The sequence below is a fragment of the Tachyglossus aculeatus genome, chromosome 4 (assembly GCF_015852505.1).
Source record: "Tachyglossus aculeatus isolate mTacAcu1 chromosome 4, mTacAcu1.pri, whole genome shotgun sequence".
NCBI classification, from domain to species: Eukaryota; Metazoa; Chordata; class Mammalia; order Monotremata; family Tachyglossidae; genus Tachyglossus; species Tachyglossus aculeatus.
Genome location: NC_052069.1, coordinates 63,915,661 through 63,933,228, shown reverse-complemented (window position 1 = coordinate 63,933,228; position 17,568 = coordinate 63,915,661). Strand labels below are relative to the sequence as shown.

Below are 17,568 nucleotides of genomic sequence, written 5' to 3'. Positions count from 1 at the left end.
ATAATGATGGCATTTGTTAAGTGCTTACTATGTGCCAAGCACTGTTCTAAGTGCTGGGGGAGATACAAGGTAATCAGGTTGTCCCACGTGGGGCTCACAGTCTTCATCCCCATTTTACGGATGTGGGAACTGAGGCTTAGAGAAGTTAAGTGACTTGTCCAAGGTCACACAGCTGACAAGTGACAGAGGCGGGATTAGAACCCACAACCTCTCACTCTCAAGCCTGGGGTCTTGCCACACTGCTTCTCTAATTCTCAAATTGTGTATGATCCACACAATTTGAAAGATGCCACCATAATGAACAGCTTCCAGAAAAGCACGCAGCCTGCAGAAACTACTGACAAATCTCCCTGTTTTCCAATGCAGGTGAGATTCTACCCTGAATCTCTCTGAACATACTACTGATTGTGCTGACTCCAAGCCTCATGAGGGACAGGGACCATGATTAAATCCACCTGTATATTCTCTTCTTGCTCTTAGAACAGTGCTCTGCACATAGTAAGGGCCAAATAAGTGCTATTACTACTGAACGATCGTAGTCAACGATGCACTACTCAAATGATAATGTCTCTTCAGACCGAAGTGTAGAATAGAGAATATGATCTTTGCAGCACGAGAGCAACAGGAATAAAGCAGCCGCAACAAGATGTCCATATTGTGGTCATTATATTAATAATCATAAGTATTGTGGTACATTGGCCTCTTAGGGTTGGAGCTAGAGAGTTTCCAGTACTCTACCAGTCTCGGCTACGGGAAGAAGAGTCAAGCAGAAGCCTACCCATTCCATTCCTAGCTTGGACAATGGCTAGCGAGTGGAAGGCAATCTGCTACAAATCAAAACTCAACCATGCTGGGCAGTAGCAGCATGGGAGAGAGTCGAGGGCAGAGAGTCGAGTTTACTGCGTGGAAGGTGGCAATGGTAAACCACTTCCGTATTTTTACCAAGAAAACTCTATGGATACACTACCAGAACGATTGCAGATGGAGAGCAGGGCATTCTGGAAGTGATGTGTCCGGGGTGTCGCTACGGGTTGGAAACGACTCAACAGCATGACAGGACAATTGTGATACGTTAAGCACTTGTATCCTAAGCACTGTACTAAGTGGTGGGGTAGATACAAGACCATCAGGTTGGACATAATTCTTGTACCACATGGAGCTTACAGTTTAAGTAGGAGGAAGGGCAGGTATTAAAACCCCATTTTACATACGAGGAAACTGAGGCACAAAGAAGGGAAATGTCTTACCTAAGGTCACACAGCAGACAAATAACAGAACAGAGGTTAAAACCTAACTCCTCTGACTTCTTACTACTAGGCCACACTGCATATGGCATCACTAATAATAGGTATTTGTTAAGTGCTTACTATTTGCCAGTCACTGTTCTAAGCACAGGGACAGGTACAGGATAATCAGGTTGGACACAGTTATTGACCTCACGGGGCTCGCAGTCTTAACCCCCATTTTACAGAAGAGGTAAAATAAGGCACAGAGAAATGAAGTGACTTGGCCAAGGTCACGCCGCAGACAAGTGGCAGAGCTGAGATTAGAACACAGGTCCTTCTGGGCCCCAGGCCTGTGCTCTAGCCACTAAGCCACGCTACTTCCCATTGAGTGGGAGGGCCCTGCCTGGAGCCAGGAATCCTGTCAGTTCTGGAAAATCAGAGCCCAGACACAAGCAGGATGCAGGACAGGGCAGGAGAGTAGGCCTGGAGAGACTGTTGTCATCCTCTCCTCCAACTCTGCCCCATCCCACCCCAACACCCAACATTTAGTACTGTGCTCTGCACACAGTAAGTGCTCAATAAATCCGATTGAATGAATTTATGTGGGGGGCTGAGGCAAGGAGAGTTGTGAGGGACCGTGAGTCTAATAAGGGACAGGGGAAACCACAGCAGGAGGAGGAGCAGCAGCAGAAGAAATCAAGAAAGGAAAGGTGCCTAGGGAGCGTGGGCTGGCTCAGAGGGATCAGCTGACACATTTGGAATATGGGGTCCAGCTAGGGCAGAAGAAGGGGGTCCACAGCATCGGTGTTGAAAGCACTAAAGGGGGGCTGGGCAAGTCTGCGTGTCGTGGAGCAGGTGGGACTAGAGAGTGGGGACAGGGCGAGAAAAGAAAAATATATTCAGAAAGAAACTTGCCTAGGTGGCAGGTTTCCGCTTCAGGATGAACGACGGCTGGTTTGCTTGTGACAACATGTCCAAGGAGCAATCCCGCCCCCGCACTCTCTATCATGAATGTGAGAGCTGAGAGGGAAAACTGGGATAATTCTATGGACCATCAGTCCTACTCATGACATTCTAAATACCCTCCTGCTTATGTAACAGCTGATACTACTGACAAAATATATTTTATATTTTATACATCCCTGCCTTTTTCTCTCCCTGTTTCTTTACTGGTGTTCTCTCTCAGCTTCATCCCTCCTCCAGGAGTAAATCCCTGTGGCTCTCTCTTCCTGTCTCCTGTTCCTGTACGACTGTGTTTTTTCTCTGTTTGCATTTGTGTTTCTGTACTCTAGACTGTGAGCTCATTCAGCAATAAAGAGAGACAATCCCTGCCCACACCGGGTTGTGGGCAGGGAATGTCACTGCTTATTTTTGTATTGTACTTTCCTAAGCTCTTAGTAAATACTGTTGAATAAATGAGTGTACCCTTGTGGACATCTGGGTACTGAATGCATCCCCCTTCCTTTGAACATCATTAATGGCATTTAGATTGTTATTATTAATACTGTTATTATTACAAAAGCCACATGGCCTAATGGAGAGATCATGGGCTTAAGAGTCATAAGGACCCAAGTTCTCATTCTGGCTCTGCCTCTTGTCTGCTGTGTGACCTTGGGCAAGTCACTTCAATTGCCTCAGTTACCTTATCTGCAAAATGGGGATTAAAACTGTGAGCCCCGTGTGGGAGGGGAATTGCATCCAATCTGACATCCTTTTCTCTACCCCGGAACTTTGGTACATTGCCTGGAATGTGGTAAATGCTTAACAAATACCAGAAAAATCATTGTTATTGTTATTGTGTTTGCTGAGCACTCACTATGCATAAAGCACTGTTCTAAGCACTGAGATAGATACAAGTTATTTAGGTCAGGTCCAATCCCTGTTCCACATGGGGCTCACAGTCTAAGTAGGAGGAAGAAGAGGTATTTCATCCCGATTTTTCAGAGGTGGAAACTGAGGCACAAAGAAGTGAAGTGACTTGCCCCGGCCTAGCGTCAAGTGGCAGAATGGGATTAGAACTCAGGTCCTCTGACTCCGAGGCTTATGCTATTTTCACTAGGCCATACTGCTTCTTAAATGCTTACTGTGTAACACCAAACTTTACAGGGCATTTACTGTGTACACAGAGGCCTGTGTAGACACCTCCTGTGTTCAGACTGCTACTATCTATGGAGTTCTGTACTGGGTACTTCAGAGGTGGAGTGCTGTACTGAGCAGCTACTCTGCACAGACCAGGACTAGACACTTATCATCATCAATCGTATTTATTGAGCGCTTACAATGTGCAGAGCACTGTACTAAGCGCTTGGGAAGTACAAATTGGCAAAATGTAGAGACAGTCCCTACCCAACATTGGGCTCACAGTCTAAAAGGGGGAGACAGAGAACAAAACCAAACATACTAACAAAATAAAATAAATAGAATAGATATGTACAAGTAAAATAAATAAATAAATAAATAGAGTGATAAATATGTACAAACATATATACATATATACACTTAGGAACTTACAGTTGAAGTACCTGCATGGTCATTACCCTCGAGGAGTTTCTATGTGTGCTTTAGCTTGTGTTTCATTATGTGTCCATAGACTATCACTGTAATAATAATAATAGTAATGATGGAGCACTTAGAACAGTGCCCAGTGCTTAGAACAGTGCTTGGCACATAGTAAACACTTAATAAATGCCATCATTATTATTATTATATTATTTAAGCACTTACTATATGCCAAGCCCTGTTCTAAGCACTAGGGGGGATACTAGGTAATCAGGTTGTCCCACATGGGGCTCACAGTCTTAATCCCTATTTTCCAGATGAGGGAACTGAGGGACAGAGAAGTTTAGTGACTTACCCAAAGTCACACAGCTGACAAGTGGCAGAGATGGAATTAGACCCCATGATGTCTGACTCCCAAGTCCGGGCTTTTTCCACTGAGCCATGCTGCTTCTCGTGTACATGAGCACACTGTACTCATTTGTATGCATGTGCTTGTTCCATAAAAACATTTTTTTATTCTGATTGCTAATGATAATAATGCAATAATAATAATAATAATAATAACAATAATAATAATAATAATAATACTATGTGCCAAGCACAGTACTAAACATTGTGGAGATACAAGATAATCAGGTCCCAAAGGGGGCTTATAGTCTTAAGTAGGGGAGAGAACAAGAACTGAATTACCATTTTGCAGATGAAGGAACTGAGGAACAAAGAAGTTAAGTGACTTACCCAGGGTCACCCAGCAGGTAAGAGGCAGAGCCGGGATTCAAACTCAGGACCTCTGATTCCCAGGTCTATGTTCTTTCCACTAGGCAAAACTGCTTTTCTTCTTCTGCTGCTGCCCTGCATGTGTACACCTTTCTGTTTCTTCATGTATTGTATTCCTGACACAATGTATATAATAATAATAATAATAATAATAATAATAATAATAATAATATCTTACCTCCTTCCCTTCTCCACAGCACCTGTATATATGTATATATGTTTGTACATATTTATTACTCTATTTATTTATTTATTTATTTTACTTGTACATATCTATTCTATTTTATTTTGTAGTATGTTTGGTTTTGTCTCCCCCTTTTAGACTGTGAGCCCACTGTTGGGTAGGGACTGTCTCTATATGTTGCCAATTTGTACTTCCCAAACGCTTAGTACAGTGCTCTGCACACAGTAAGCTCTCAATAAATATGATTGATGATGAATAATGGTATTTGTTAAGCTCTTACTATGTGCCAAGAACTGTTCTAAGCACTGGGCTAGATTCACGGTTGTCAGGTTGTCCCACGTGGGGCTCACAGTCTTAATCCCCATTTTACAGATGAGGTAACTGAGGCACAGGTAATTAAGTGACTTGCAAAAAGTCGCACAGCTGGCAAGTGATGGAGCCGGGATTAGAACCCACAACCTCTGACTCCCAAGCCCGGGCTCTTCCCATTCAGCCACGCTGCTTGTCTTTTGTGTCTCTGTATAGTGATAGTCATAGTAATAATGGCATTTATTAAGGACTTACTGTGTGCAGTGTACTGTACTAAAAACTGAGAAAAAAACTTCACAGGTGAAAGTTGTGATCCTCCAGAGGCTCACAATCTGAAAATAAGGTGGAGAAGGATTTGGTGACAGACACAGCAGGAAAGAGGAAATGCTATGAATATAAACAATAAAAATACAAGAATCCAACAAATCTGGTTGTAAAGGGGAGCTATAGGGGAACAGAGTGGGCTGCCACCCATCAATCAATCAATCAATCGTATTTATTGAGCACTTACTGTGTGCAGACCACTGTACTAAGCGCTTGGGAAGTACAAGTTGGCAACATAACACCCAAAACCTCCTATAGTTCTGAAGTGTATAGAGGATTTGCACTGTCACTGCAAAAATCCCTCTGTATGTGTTTCTCACACTGTTCTTTTTTAATTTTGTTTTATAAAGGTATTTGCTAAGCACTTGCTGTGTGCCAGGCACTACTAAGAGCTGGGGAGACACAAACTATTCAGATTGGACAAAGTCCTTATCCCACATGAGACTCACAGTCTTAATCTCCATTTTACAGATGAGGTAAGTGAGGCACAGAGAAGTTGAGTGACTTTCCCGAGGTCACACAGTAGACAAATAGCCGGGCCGGGATTAGAATTCAGGTCCAGGCCCAAGATCTGACCATTAGGCCCTGCTGTTTCTCTGTTTGGTTTTCTGACTCTATTTGACCTCTACATGGCTTTTGTAGCAGTTAGCTAGAAGCTTCTGATACCTTGGGCTCCAGAGGGGGTTGGATCTAGGCTGTGAGCCCATTGTTGGGTAGGGACCGTCTCTATATGTTGCCAACATGCACTTCCCAAGCGCTTAGTACAGTGCTCAATAAATACGATTGATTGATTGATTGATTGATCTGATCTTATCACAACCACCATCACAGCATCATCCAAGATGCGGATAGAGTCACCCTCTCTTCATGGATAAGGAGTGACTCTTCCCCAGATGGCAAGTGCACCACAATGGCCTTGTAAACACGCTCTGCTCATAGTTCATAAATACGATCGATTGGTGGATTCCATCACTGAAGGGGCAGAACTTTTAAGCTGGAAAACAAGCCAACGTGTGACGACGTGGCCTTAGCCGTGACTTCTGAGGAAGTAACTTTTGCAGCCAAAGCCAGGAAAAATGGCAAAGCATCTGGGTCTGATGGCATTCTTCCAAAATGTACATTCGAAGTGAGGGAGCTTAGTCTCGGGAGACTGTAGGAACTCTTCCTCAACATATGGAATATGGAAGAAATGCCAAAGATTTCTAAGATGCCAACATAATTACCATATTTAAGAAGAAAGGTGAGAAACTGAGGAAAGTATTGGAGCAGCCAACTATTTTTTTTTTATTATTGCTGACAAGCTTCTAGCCAGAATCCTTGTCGAGAAACATAGTCTAGTGGAAAAGAGTCCAGAGCTGGGAGTCAGAGGACCTGACTTCTAATGATGATAATAATTGGGGAATTTGTTAAGCACTTACTATGTGTCAAGCACTGTACTAAGCTCTGGGTAGACATAAGAAAACCGGGTCACACATGGGCGTGTGTGACCAGGTCACACATGAGAAACCAGGTCACACATGAGAGAAGCAGCGTGGCTCAATGGAAAGGGCCCGGGCTTTGGAGTCAGAGGTTGTGGGTTCAAATCCCGCTCCACCAGTTGTCAGCTGTGTGACTTTTGGCAAGTCACTTCACTTCTCTGGGCCTCAGTTCCCCCATCTGTAAAATGGGGATGAAGACTGTGACAGCCTGATCACCTTGTAGCCTCCCCAGCACTTAGAACAATGCTTTGCACATAGTAAGCACTTAATAAATGCCATTATTATTATTATTACTATGAGCCTCTCAGTCTAAGTAGGAGGGAGAATGAATATTGAATCCCTACTGTGCAGAAGAAGGCAATGGTAAACTACTTCCATATTTATACCAAGAAAACTCTATAGATACACTACCAGAACGATTGCAGATGGAGGTGGGGCGTTCTGAGAGATGTGTCCATGGAGACGCTAAGGGTCGGAGACGACTCTATGGCATAAGACCAAGACTGAAGAACAGAGCCAACCTTGCACTTCCTAAATGCCAGTGTGTCTTAAGACTAAAATACAGTACAGGAGAGGTGATCCTTCATAGTACCTGTTGTAACACTGAGACCACTGTACTATTTTCAGGGAAGCATTCAACATAATTAACAGACCAGGGTTTGAACAATCACTAATCAAATTCTACTGCACTTCAAAAATGTGTTTAGGGAACAAATACAGGGACATCTGTATTCTGACAATTGTGTACACGAGGCTTCTACCTCAAATGACTCTGAATTGCTTTGCAGATTCTGTACTGATAATAAGTCTGAGAAATCCAGGACTATTTACAGATCTACCACAAGGAAGTCACAGACATAGCCATAGATTTTCATGGGCAATACGGAACTCGATGTGGTCACAGAATGTTGCTGCTTAGTAAGTATACTATCCGAGGATACGCGGCTAGACAAAGAGAGAAAACAGAATCCAAAAGGCAAGCACTGCTTCCGGAACTGTTTGCTGTTCGGTGGCAATGTGGTTTCATGCTCCATTCAAAGTAGGAGGTGTGAAAATGGGAGTCAGAAGGTCCTGGGTTCTAATCCTGGCTCAACTACCTGCCCGCTGTGTGACCTTGGGCAAGTCTTCTAGACTGTAAGCCCTTTGTTGGGTAGGGACAGTCTCTATATATTGCCGACTTGTACTTCCCAAGAACTTAGTACGGTGCTCTGTACACAGTAAGTGCTCAATAAATACGATTGAATGAATGAATGAATGAATGAATGGTCACATCACTTCTCTGTGCCTCAGTTCTCTCATCTGTAAATTGAGGATTGAGGCAGTGAGCCTTACATGAAACAGGGACTGTGTCCAACTCGATTTGCTTGTATCCATCCCAGCGCTTAGTACAGTGCCTGGTACATAGGAAGCACTTAAATACCATCACTGTTATTATTAAAAGTCTGATGAGGCATCTGACCTTTACCTGGACATTTACCTTTTTGAGCAGTTTTACTGTGGCAACTATAAACCACATTCACTGTGGCTCAGTGGAAAGAGCCCGGGCTTGGGAGTCAGAGGTTATGGGTTCGAATGCTGGCTCTGCCACTTCTCAGCTGTGTGACCTTGGGCAAGTCACTTAGCTTCTCTGGGCCTCAGTTCCATCATCTGTAAAATGGGGATGACGACTGTGAGCCCCACATGGGACAACCTGATCACCTTGTATCCCCCCCAGTGCTTAGAACAGTGCTTGGCACATAGTAAGCGCTTAACAAATACCACCATTATTATTATTATTGTTATTAAGGACCTCTAACTCACTAGCATTGAGGCAACTCTTCCAGGAGCCCTGTTTCACTGCATAGGCAATATGAGGAGGATAGATATTCAAGATGCTAAAGCAGCTGAGGAAGTGACTTGGGCTGCGCATGTGCTGAGAGGGGGCAGGAATAGGCAATTATTCATTCATTCAGTTATATATATATTTATTAAGCGCTTAGTACAGTGCTCTGCACACAGTAAGCGCTTAATAAATACTATTGATGATGATTTATTGAATGCTTATTGAGTGCAGAGTACTTTTCTAAGCACTTGAGAGCATGCAAGGCAACAGTAAACAGACACATTCCCTCCCCCAAATTAGCTTACAGTCTAGAGGGTCAGTGATACAGTGAGAAACAGTAAGCCTTGGATTCTAATTCCAACTCTGTCATTTGCCTGCTGGGTGACCTTGGGCAAGTCACTTAACTATTCTGTGCTTCAGCTTCTCCCTTTGGAAAATGGGAACTCAATGCCTGTTCTCCCTCTTACTTAGAGTTTGCGCCTCCTTGTATGACAGGGACTATGTATGTAATCTGATTAGCTTGCCTCTATCCCAACTCTTTCATTCAATCGTATTTATTGAGAACTTATTGTCTGCAGAGCACTGTACAATTATCATTATTATAACAGTGAAGCAAAGCCCCAAGCAACAACAGAACATAAGAGATCATCCATAATTTATTCTAATTTTCCCTTCCCCGCCTGCAGACTGTTAGCTCCTTATAGGAAGGGGTCGCACCTACTAACTCTATTATATTGCACTTTACCAAGTGCTTAATACAGTACTTGGCACAAAGTAAGCACTCAATAAATTCCATTTATCAGGCAGCAATTGGTAGGGGCTGCTCTCTTTGAGAGGAGAAAGTGAAAAATTTGTTACCAAGAGGCAAAGGCAGATGGACATGGAATGGAACAAATGCATCATTGCCATCAAAATCTATCTTTTATGTACACTCATGAAGGAGAGAATACTGGTTGTGTATTGGTCTTTAGCAAATAAATAGTAAATAAGTAAATAGAAACTCATCATCTGCTTTTCCAGCTTTAAAATTGAAGGACAGCTAAATATTTGGATACTTATATCCATATATGAGAAACAGCTTGGCTTAGTGGAAAGAGCCCGGGCTTGGGAGTCAGAAGTCATGGGTTCAATTTCCAGCTCTGCCAATTGTCAGCTGTGTGACTTTGGGCAAGTCACTTAACTTCTCTGGGCCTCAGCTACCTCATCTGTAAAATGGGGATGAAGACTGGGAGCCCCCCGTGGGACAACCTGATCACCTTGTAACCTCCCCAGCGCTTAGAACAGTGCTTTGCACATAGTAAGTGATTAATAAATGCCATTGTAAAATAAAAAGGAGCCCGGGCTTGGGAGTCAGAGGTCATGGGTTCTAATCCCGGCTCCAACACTTATCAACTGTGTGACTTTGGGCAAGTCACTTAACTTCTTTGTGCCTCAGTTACCTCATCTGTAAAATGGGGATTAAGACTGTGAGTCCCACATGGGACAAACTGATTACCTTGTATCTGCCCCAGAACTTAGAACAGTGCTTGGCATATAGTAAGCACTTAACAATTACCATCATTATTACTATTATTATTATATTTTTCAATATAGAAGGAGCTATATTCACCCCACCCTCAGCCTCACAGCACTTACACAGCATGGATCAGTGAGAAGAGCACGGGCTTGGGAGTCAGAAGTCATGGGTTCTAATCCCAGTTCTGCCACTTGTCAACTGTGTGACTTTGGGCAAGTCATTCAACTTCTCTGTGCCTCAGTTACTTCATCTGTAAAATGGGGATTAAATGTGTGAGCCCCACGTGGGACAACCTGACTACCTTGTACCCCTCCAGCGCATAGAACAGCACTTGGCACATAGTAAGCGCTAACAAATGTCATTATTATTATTATTATATCTGTAATTAATGCATTCTTAGTAATGTCTCTACCCCTCTAAACTGTAAGCTCGTTGTGGGCAGGGAACATGTCTGCCGACTATTGTATTGTACTTTCCCAAGCACTTAATGAGGTGCTGTGCACACAGTAAGCAATCAGTAAATCATCATCAATCATATTTATTGAGCACTTACTGTGTGCAGAGCACTGTACTAAGCGCTTGGGAAGTACAAATTGGCAACATATAGAGACAGTCCCTACCCAACAGTGGGCTCACAGTCTAAAAGGGGGAGACAAAACCAAACATACTAACAAAATAAAATAAATAAATACCAATGATTGATCTATGTATATAGGTAAACTCAGGTCTGCCATAACATTTGTTTTTAGGGAACTAGGGGACAGTCTCCCAATAGGGCGCATGCTGTGATGTAGTGCACAACTGAATGTATGATGTGATATATGATTTGATGCATTAAACAATGTTGGAAGAAAAGTTTATATGTGGACAGTACCAATCAATACATGTGTAATATAAAATGGGCTTTTCATATTATAAGGGGTTGGTCTTGAACACAATATGCCCACATAATTGGAGAACTGAGTGACCTTTGTAAGGTTTAGTCCTGAAAGCTGTACCACAAGGACCATTAATAATTATTTTTTTATAGAGAGTGTTGTAGTTTCAATGAGAACAAGAAGTTCTGTTGTCTCCTTTTCAGCCATTTAAGCAAAACTCAGCTCAATTACTTCATCTTCTGGAAATGGGGAAAGCTACTTTCATTATACTGAATTACCTTCCTGAGTTTGGCAGGTCATTTGCCTTTGGTTAATTGACCAGATGGATTGCAACCAGTTTCTCTCAAAGGCCCTGGCTTGATATCTTGAGGCCCTACACTCATGAGGTGGCAAAAGTTTTGATCCTGTGGCCCTATCCTGTGGCCATCTTCAGCTGATCACCCAGCTCAGAGTCTGATTTCAGATTTCTGCCTTGGTCCAACGGTCCTGGACCATTTCATTTAAACGAGTCAGAAAAGACTCCAAGAACACGGACGTGAGCTTCCTTATCCAGAGGCCCTGAAATGAAAGATACCAGATTTTCACTCTTCCTCTCGCTTTTTGACAGACTTTCCAGGCAACGGGACCGGTCCATTATCATCCAGGGGAAAGGCTTCTCACTTTCTTAGATCGATTGCCTGCCCTGGGGAAAAGGAAATCAATCAATCAATCATATTTATTGAGCACTCACTGTGCGCAGAACAGTGTATTAAGCTCCTGGGAGAGTAAATTATAACAATATAACAGACACATTCCCAGACCACAACGAGCTTACAGTCTAGAGAGGGAGAAGCCTGACACTTGCTTGGCTTTTACAAGACTCAAAGATCAGGGAATGATGAGTCCCTACCCCTCTGACTAGTCTTGAAAGACCACATTGAAGTCCCAAGTGGCACACTGGTGGCAGACGACCCTGTCAGGTGCCTGCAATCCTCCCTCAGCTGACCACAAACGAAAAGGCAGCTAGATGGAGATGAGTGCTGGTTAACCAATTAACTGACACCTCCCACTCTGCTTCCCCTCCACCAATGCTTTGTGACAGCACCTGAACCATCGGTTTTAATGCAACTCTGACAAATGATAAGGAGATAATGAAAGAGCAAAGACTTGGGTTATGCCAGAGTGAGATGTGAATTTTTTAATAGATCTGAAGAACTTGCTTGTTCCAAAAGCGTTGGGAGTTTAGATCCCTTACTAGTTTAGATCCCTGACTGCCTGACTGACTGGGCTTCAGGAGACCCGAGTTCTAATCCCAGCTCTGACGCTTGATTTATATATATATATATATATATATATATATATATATATATATATATATATATATATATATATATATATATATATATATATACATACATATACATATATATACTTGACGCTTATATATACATATATATGTATATATGGTTGTACATATTTATTACTCTATTTATTTATTTATTTATTTTACTTGTACATTTCTATCCTATTTATTTTATTTTGTTGGTATGTTTGGTTGTGTTCTCTGTCTCCCCCTTTTAGACTGTGAGCCCACTGTTGGGTAGGGACTGTCTCTATGTGTTGCCAATTTGTACTTCCCAAGCGCTTAGTACAGTGCTCTGCACATAGTAAGCACTCAATAAATACGATTGATTGATTGATTGATTGATAGTTTAACAAGCAGTGGTCACTGTGGGCACAGTTGTGACTGTTGGATTCTGCCCTGCGATAAGCCTGAAACTCCACAGTACCCCATTCATTGCTATTTTTATTTTATTTTTAGTTATTTATCATTGCCCTTTATGTTGTTCGATCACTTCCTGCTTCATCTTTCCCTGTGTGTCTGTCACCAGTCCCCTCTCCCCTCTTCAATCTTACATGTTGGGACTCTTGTGGGCCAAGGACCAGGTCTAATTCTCATCATTATAGTTTTGCCCCAGGCCTCAGACATTACTTTGCATAGAGAAGCAGCATGGCTCAATGGAAAGAGCACGGGTTTGGGAGCCAGAAGTCATGGGTTCTAATCCCAGCTCTGCCACCTGTCAGCTGTGAGACTTTGGGCAAGTCACTTAACTTTCCTGTGCCTAAGTTACCTCATCTGTAAAATGGGGATTAAGGCTGTGAGCCCCACGTGGGACAACCTGATCATCTTGTATCCCCCTAGTGCTTAGAACAGTGCTTTGCACATAGTAAGCACTTAACAAATACCATCATTATTATTAGTATTATATAGTAGGGGCTTAAATTGAAAAGCAAACTGGCCTACAGTCTGGCCTAATGGAAGGATCAAGGTCCTGGGAGTCAGGGGACCTGGCTTCTAATCTCAGCTCCACCATTTTCTTGCTATGTGACCTTGGGCATGTTGCTTACCTTCACTGTGCCTCAGTTTCCTCATCTGTAAAATGGGGATAAAACACCTGGCCACCACAATTCCCATGTGGCACAGGGACTGTGTCCAATCTGTTCTTATTGTATCTCCACCAGCACTTAGCACAGTGTTTTGCACATAGTAAATGCTTAAGAAATGCCAAGATTATTCTTATTACCATTACTAAAACTACTAGTAATTAAATCAAAATGAAGACCTCTCTGCTGAGAATGCTTCAGAAATCCCCAATGGAACTGTGCTCATTCTCACCTCAACTGTAAGATCCTAAGGAATGCCAGTGCAGTTTGAGGCAAATGTTCCTTCCAGTCAGTATGGGTCTGTCAGAGATTCAGGGTCAAATCAATCAGTCAGTCATTTTGCTGAGTCCCTACCAGATGCATTGCACTATATTTAGGGTTTTGGAAAATTCAATAAAGTTCAATAGAGTTCTCATCCTCAAGGAAAAATGCTTGGTCTAGTGGGGCCTGGGAGTCAGAAAACCTGGATTCTAATTTCAACTTTGTTGTTGTTGTTGTCTTATGCTGTCGAGTCGTGTCTGACTCATAGCTACACCAAGGACAAGCTCTTCCAGAACGCCCCACCTTCAGTCTACACTTCAGTCTGCTGCCCAGATTATCTTTGCACAGAAACACTCTGGGTATGTTACTCCCCTCCTCAAAAATCTCCACTGGCTGCCTGTCAACCTACGAATCAAGCAAAAATTTCTCACTCTCGGCTTCAAGGCTGTCCATCCCCTCGCCCCCTCCTACCTCACCTCCCTTCTCTCCTTCTACAGCCCAGTCCACACCCTCCGCTCCTCTGCTGCCACTAACCTCCTCACTGTACTTCGTTCTCACTTATTCTGTTGTCGACCCCCAGCCCACATCCTTCCCCTGGCCTGGAATGCCCTCCCTCCACACAGCCGCCAAGCTAGCTCTCTTCCTCCCTTCAAAACCCTACTGAGAGCTCACCTCCTCCAGGTAGCCTTTCCAGACTGAGCCCCCTTTTTCCTCTCCTCTCCTCCTCTCCTCGTCCCCATCCCCCTGCCCTACCTCCTTCCCCTCCCCACAGCACCTGTATATATTTGTACAGATTTATTACTCTATTTATTTTACTTGTACTATTTACTAGTCTATTTATTTTGTTAATGATTCATTCATTCATTCAATCGTATTTATTGAGCGCTTGCTGTGTGCAGAGCACTGTACTAAGCACTTGGGAAGTACAAGTTGGCAACATATAGAGATGGTCCCTACCCAACAGCGGGCTCACAATCTAGAAGGTGGGCTCACAGTCTAGAAGGACATATGATGTGCATATAGCTTTAATTCTATTTGTTCTGACAATTTTAACACCTGTCTACATGTTTTGTTTTGTTGTCTGTCTCCCCCTTCTAGACTGTGAGACCTTTGTTGGGTAGGGACCATCTCTATATGTTTCCTACTTGTACTTCCCAAGTGCTTAGTATAGTACTCTGCATACAGTAAGTGCTCAATAAATATGATTGAATGAATGAATGAGTAAAAAAATAGGAGCTTTGAGTCTAGTCCTGGAGACAGACAAGAAATGACAATGTGCATGAGTAAGTGTCTAAAGAGTCGGAAATGTAAACCAAAGACAGAAGTGCTGTGGGTCTGACTCTATAAATGCCTGGCTGGCACAGAAGTGCTGATGTGTTGGTTGAGGAAGTATGTCCAGGTTAGGCAGTTTACCAAATATAATCTATTCTGGTTTATGCTCTGAGGAGAAACAAAGGACATTTTCAAATGTGTAGTTACTGTGGTAAGCCAGTGAATTTCTACCATAGTCTTTACATGTTTCATTCTACGTCATGATAGCTTCAGTGGTAGTGATGGAAAAAAAAAAACCCAAAAAACAAAAACTAAAAAACATCACCCCCAAATAGGCAAGCTTTCAAATATAGCAAAGTGTAAATATCACAGGTTTATAAAGATTCTACAGTGCATAATGTCTATTTGGTGTCTTAATAATAATGATGGCATTAATTAAGTACTTACTATGTGCAAAGCACTGTTCTAAGCGCTGGGGAGGTTACAAGGTGATCAGGTTGTCCCACGGGGGGCTCACAGTCTTAATCCCCATTTGACAGATGAGGTAACTGAGGCACAGATAAGTTAAGTGACATGCCCAAAGTCACACAGCTGACAAGTGGTGGAACCAGGATTTGAACCCATGACCTCTGACTCCAGAGCCCATGCTCTTTCCACTGAGCCACGCTGTTTCTCAGCATCATGAGAACAGATTTGCATTTAAACTGCCACAGTTCACTATGAACAGAAAAGCAAAAGTTATTTCTGAAAGGCAAGCTATCTTTCAGCAATTTCAGAATTTGCTGCATAATTAGGCTTTGCTATGCTTCCTGGTCCCCTTATGTAGCCTCATATACCAATGTCCCTCCTACAAGAATTTAGTGTGACAATATTTCATTCTGTATCTTACATTTAGCCTTATGTCATTTCCTGTACCACTGGCCCTCCTACAAGAATTCAATGTAACAGTATTTCATCTGTATTTTACATTTTAGATTCCCCCCATCCCTGTCAAAGTATGCTGGGGCTTTGAGGCAGGAAGTAGTTATCAACTATATGACTTGGGCTCTTCCTGTTGAATTTCAATGAAATAATGCGAGTGGCTTTCAGTGCAACTCTAATCTCTTGTTCCTTATTTCAGTGGTTGTGATGGAATTTTTTTTTTCTTAAACTCTAATTTGGATGGACCCAAACAGATACTTTGTAGGCAAGGGGGAGCTCTGGATGCTGACAAGGTATTCTCTATAGAGGCCTCTAGGCAAGGACACATATTGGAAAATGTCAAGGAGCATTGGCAAAAGCAGTATTAAGTCTGCAGCACTCTCACCAGAAAAGCAGAAACTCCTATTTCATTGTCTCTATTTGTTGCTGAATTGTACTTTCAAGCCCTTAGTACAGTGCTCTGCACATAGTAAGCGCTCAGTAAATATGATTGAATGAATTAATAATCAGAATTATGTTGTTTGTTAAGATCTTTCATTCAATCATATTTATTGAGCACTTACTGTGTGCAGAGCACTGTATTAAGTGCTTGGGAAGTACAAGTTGGCAACATATAGAGATGGTCCCTACCCAACAGCGGGCTCACAGTCTAGAAGGGGGAGATAGACAACAAACAAAACACATTAACAAAATAAAATAAATAGAATAAATATGTGCAAGTAAAATAAATAAATAGAGTAATAAATATGTACAAATATATATACATATATACAGGTGCTGTGGGGAGGGGAAGGAGGTAAGGTCTTATTATGTGCCAGGCACTGTACTAAGCGCTGAGGTGGGTACAAGCAAATCGGGTTGGACAGAGTCCCTGTCCATCATTGGGCTCACAGTCTCAATCCCCACTTTATTGATGAGGAAACTTAGGCCCAGAGAAGTGAAGTGACTTGACCAAGGTCACACAGCAGACAAGTGGCAGAGCCGGGATTAGAACCCAAGACCCTCTGATTCCCAGGCCCGTGCTCTATCCACAGCAGGAAAGCAGCGGAGTTCATTCATTCATTCATTCAATAGCATTTATTGAGCACTTACTGTGTGCAGAGCACTGTACTAAGCGCTTGGAAGTACAAGTTGGCAACATATAGAGACGGTACCTACCCAACAATGGGCTCACAGTCTAGAAGGGGTTCGATGGAGGCTTCCCTTTCACTGTTGTTTGTTGATGGGTTGGAGTTTAGTGATCCAGAGAAAATTAAGTTTTTCTATGTGGGCTTTTTGGGCACGCCCATGCTTGTGGCTAAATTCCTCATCTTCGAATAAGGCAGACGGCAGTCAGAGTATGAACTGGGCCCGGCCTTGGCTTCGTTAATCCTCAGGACAGACAACAGGAGCACTTAGGACTCCCCTGCCAGGCAGTACTTCAGCTCAAGCTGCCGTTGTACAAAAGAACTTGAATTCACTTATCAAACTACAGGGAATTGATTTCCCGTAAGGGCTCAATAGCAACCATCTGTTGCATCTATCCCTGCTTTGTAAATTAACTTTAGCTTGTTCTGTTTGTCTGTAGGCAAAATTGGTTGCTTGAACTGGGGTGATGTAACATCTTACTGAGTCCTGGAAGTCATTTGGCTCTAGTAACAGGAAAGCTCCTTCAGTAGTATCAATCAATCATGGCCA

General features: G+C 42.7%; 1 non-coding gene across 1 annotated transcript; it reads left to right on the top strand.

Moving 5' to 3' along the window:
- Positions 1-697: 697 nt before the first annotated feature.
- Positions 698-835, top strand: LOC119927904. Its single transcript, XR_005450870.1, has one exon. It is a non-coding gene; the product is annotated as a small nucleolar RNA SNORA7 (small nucleolar RNA).
- The last annotated feature ends 16,733 nt before the right edge of the window (positions 836-17,568 follow it).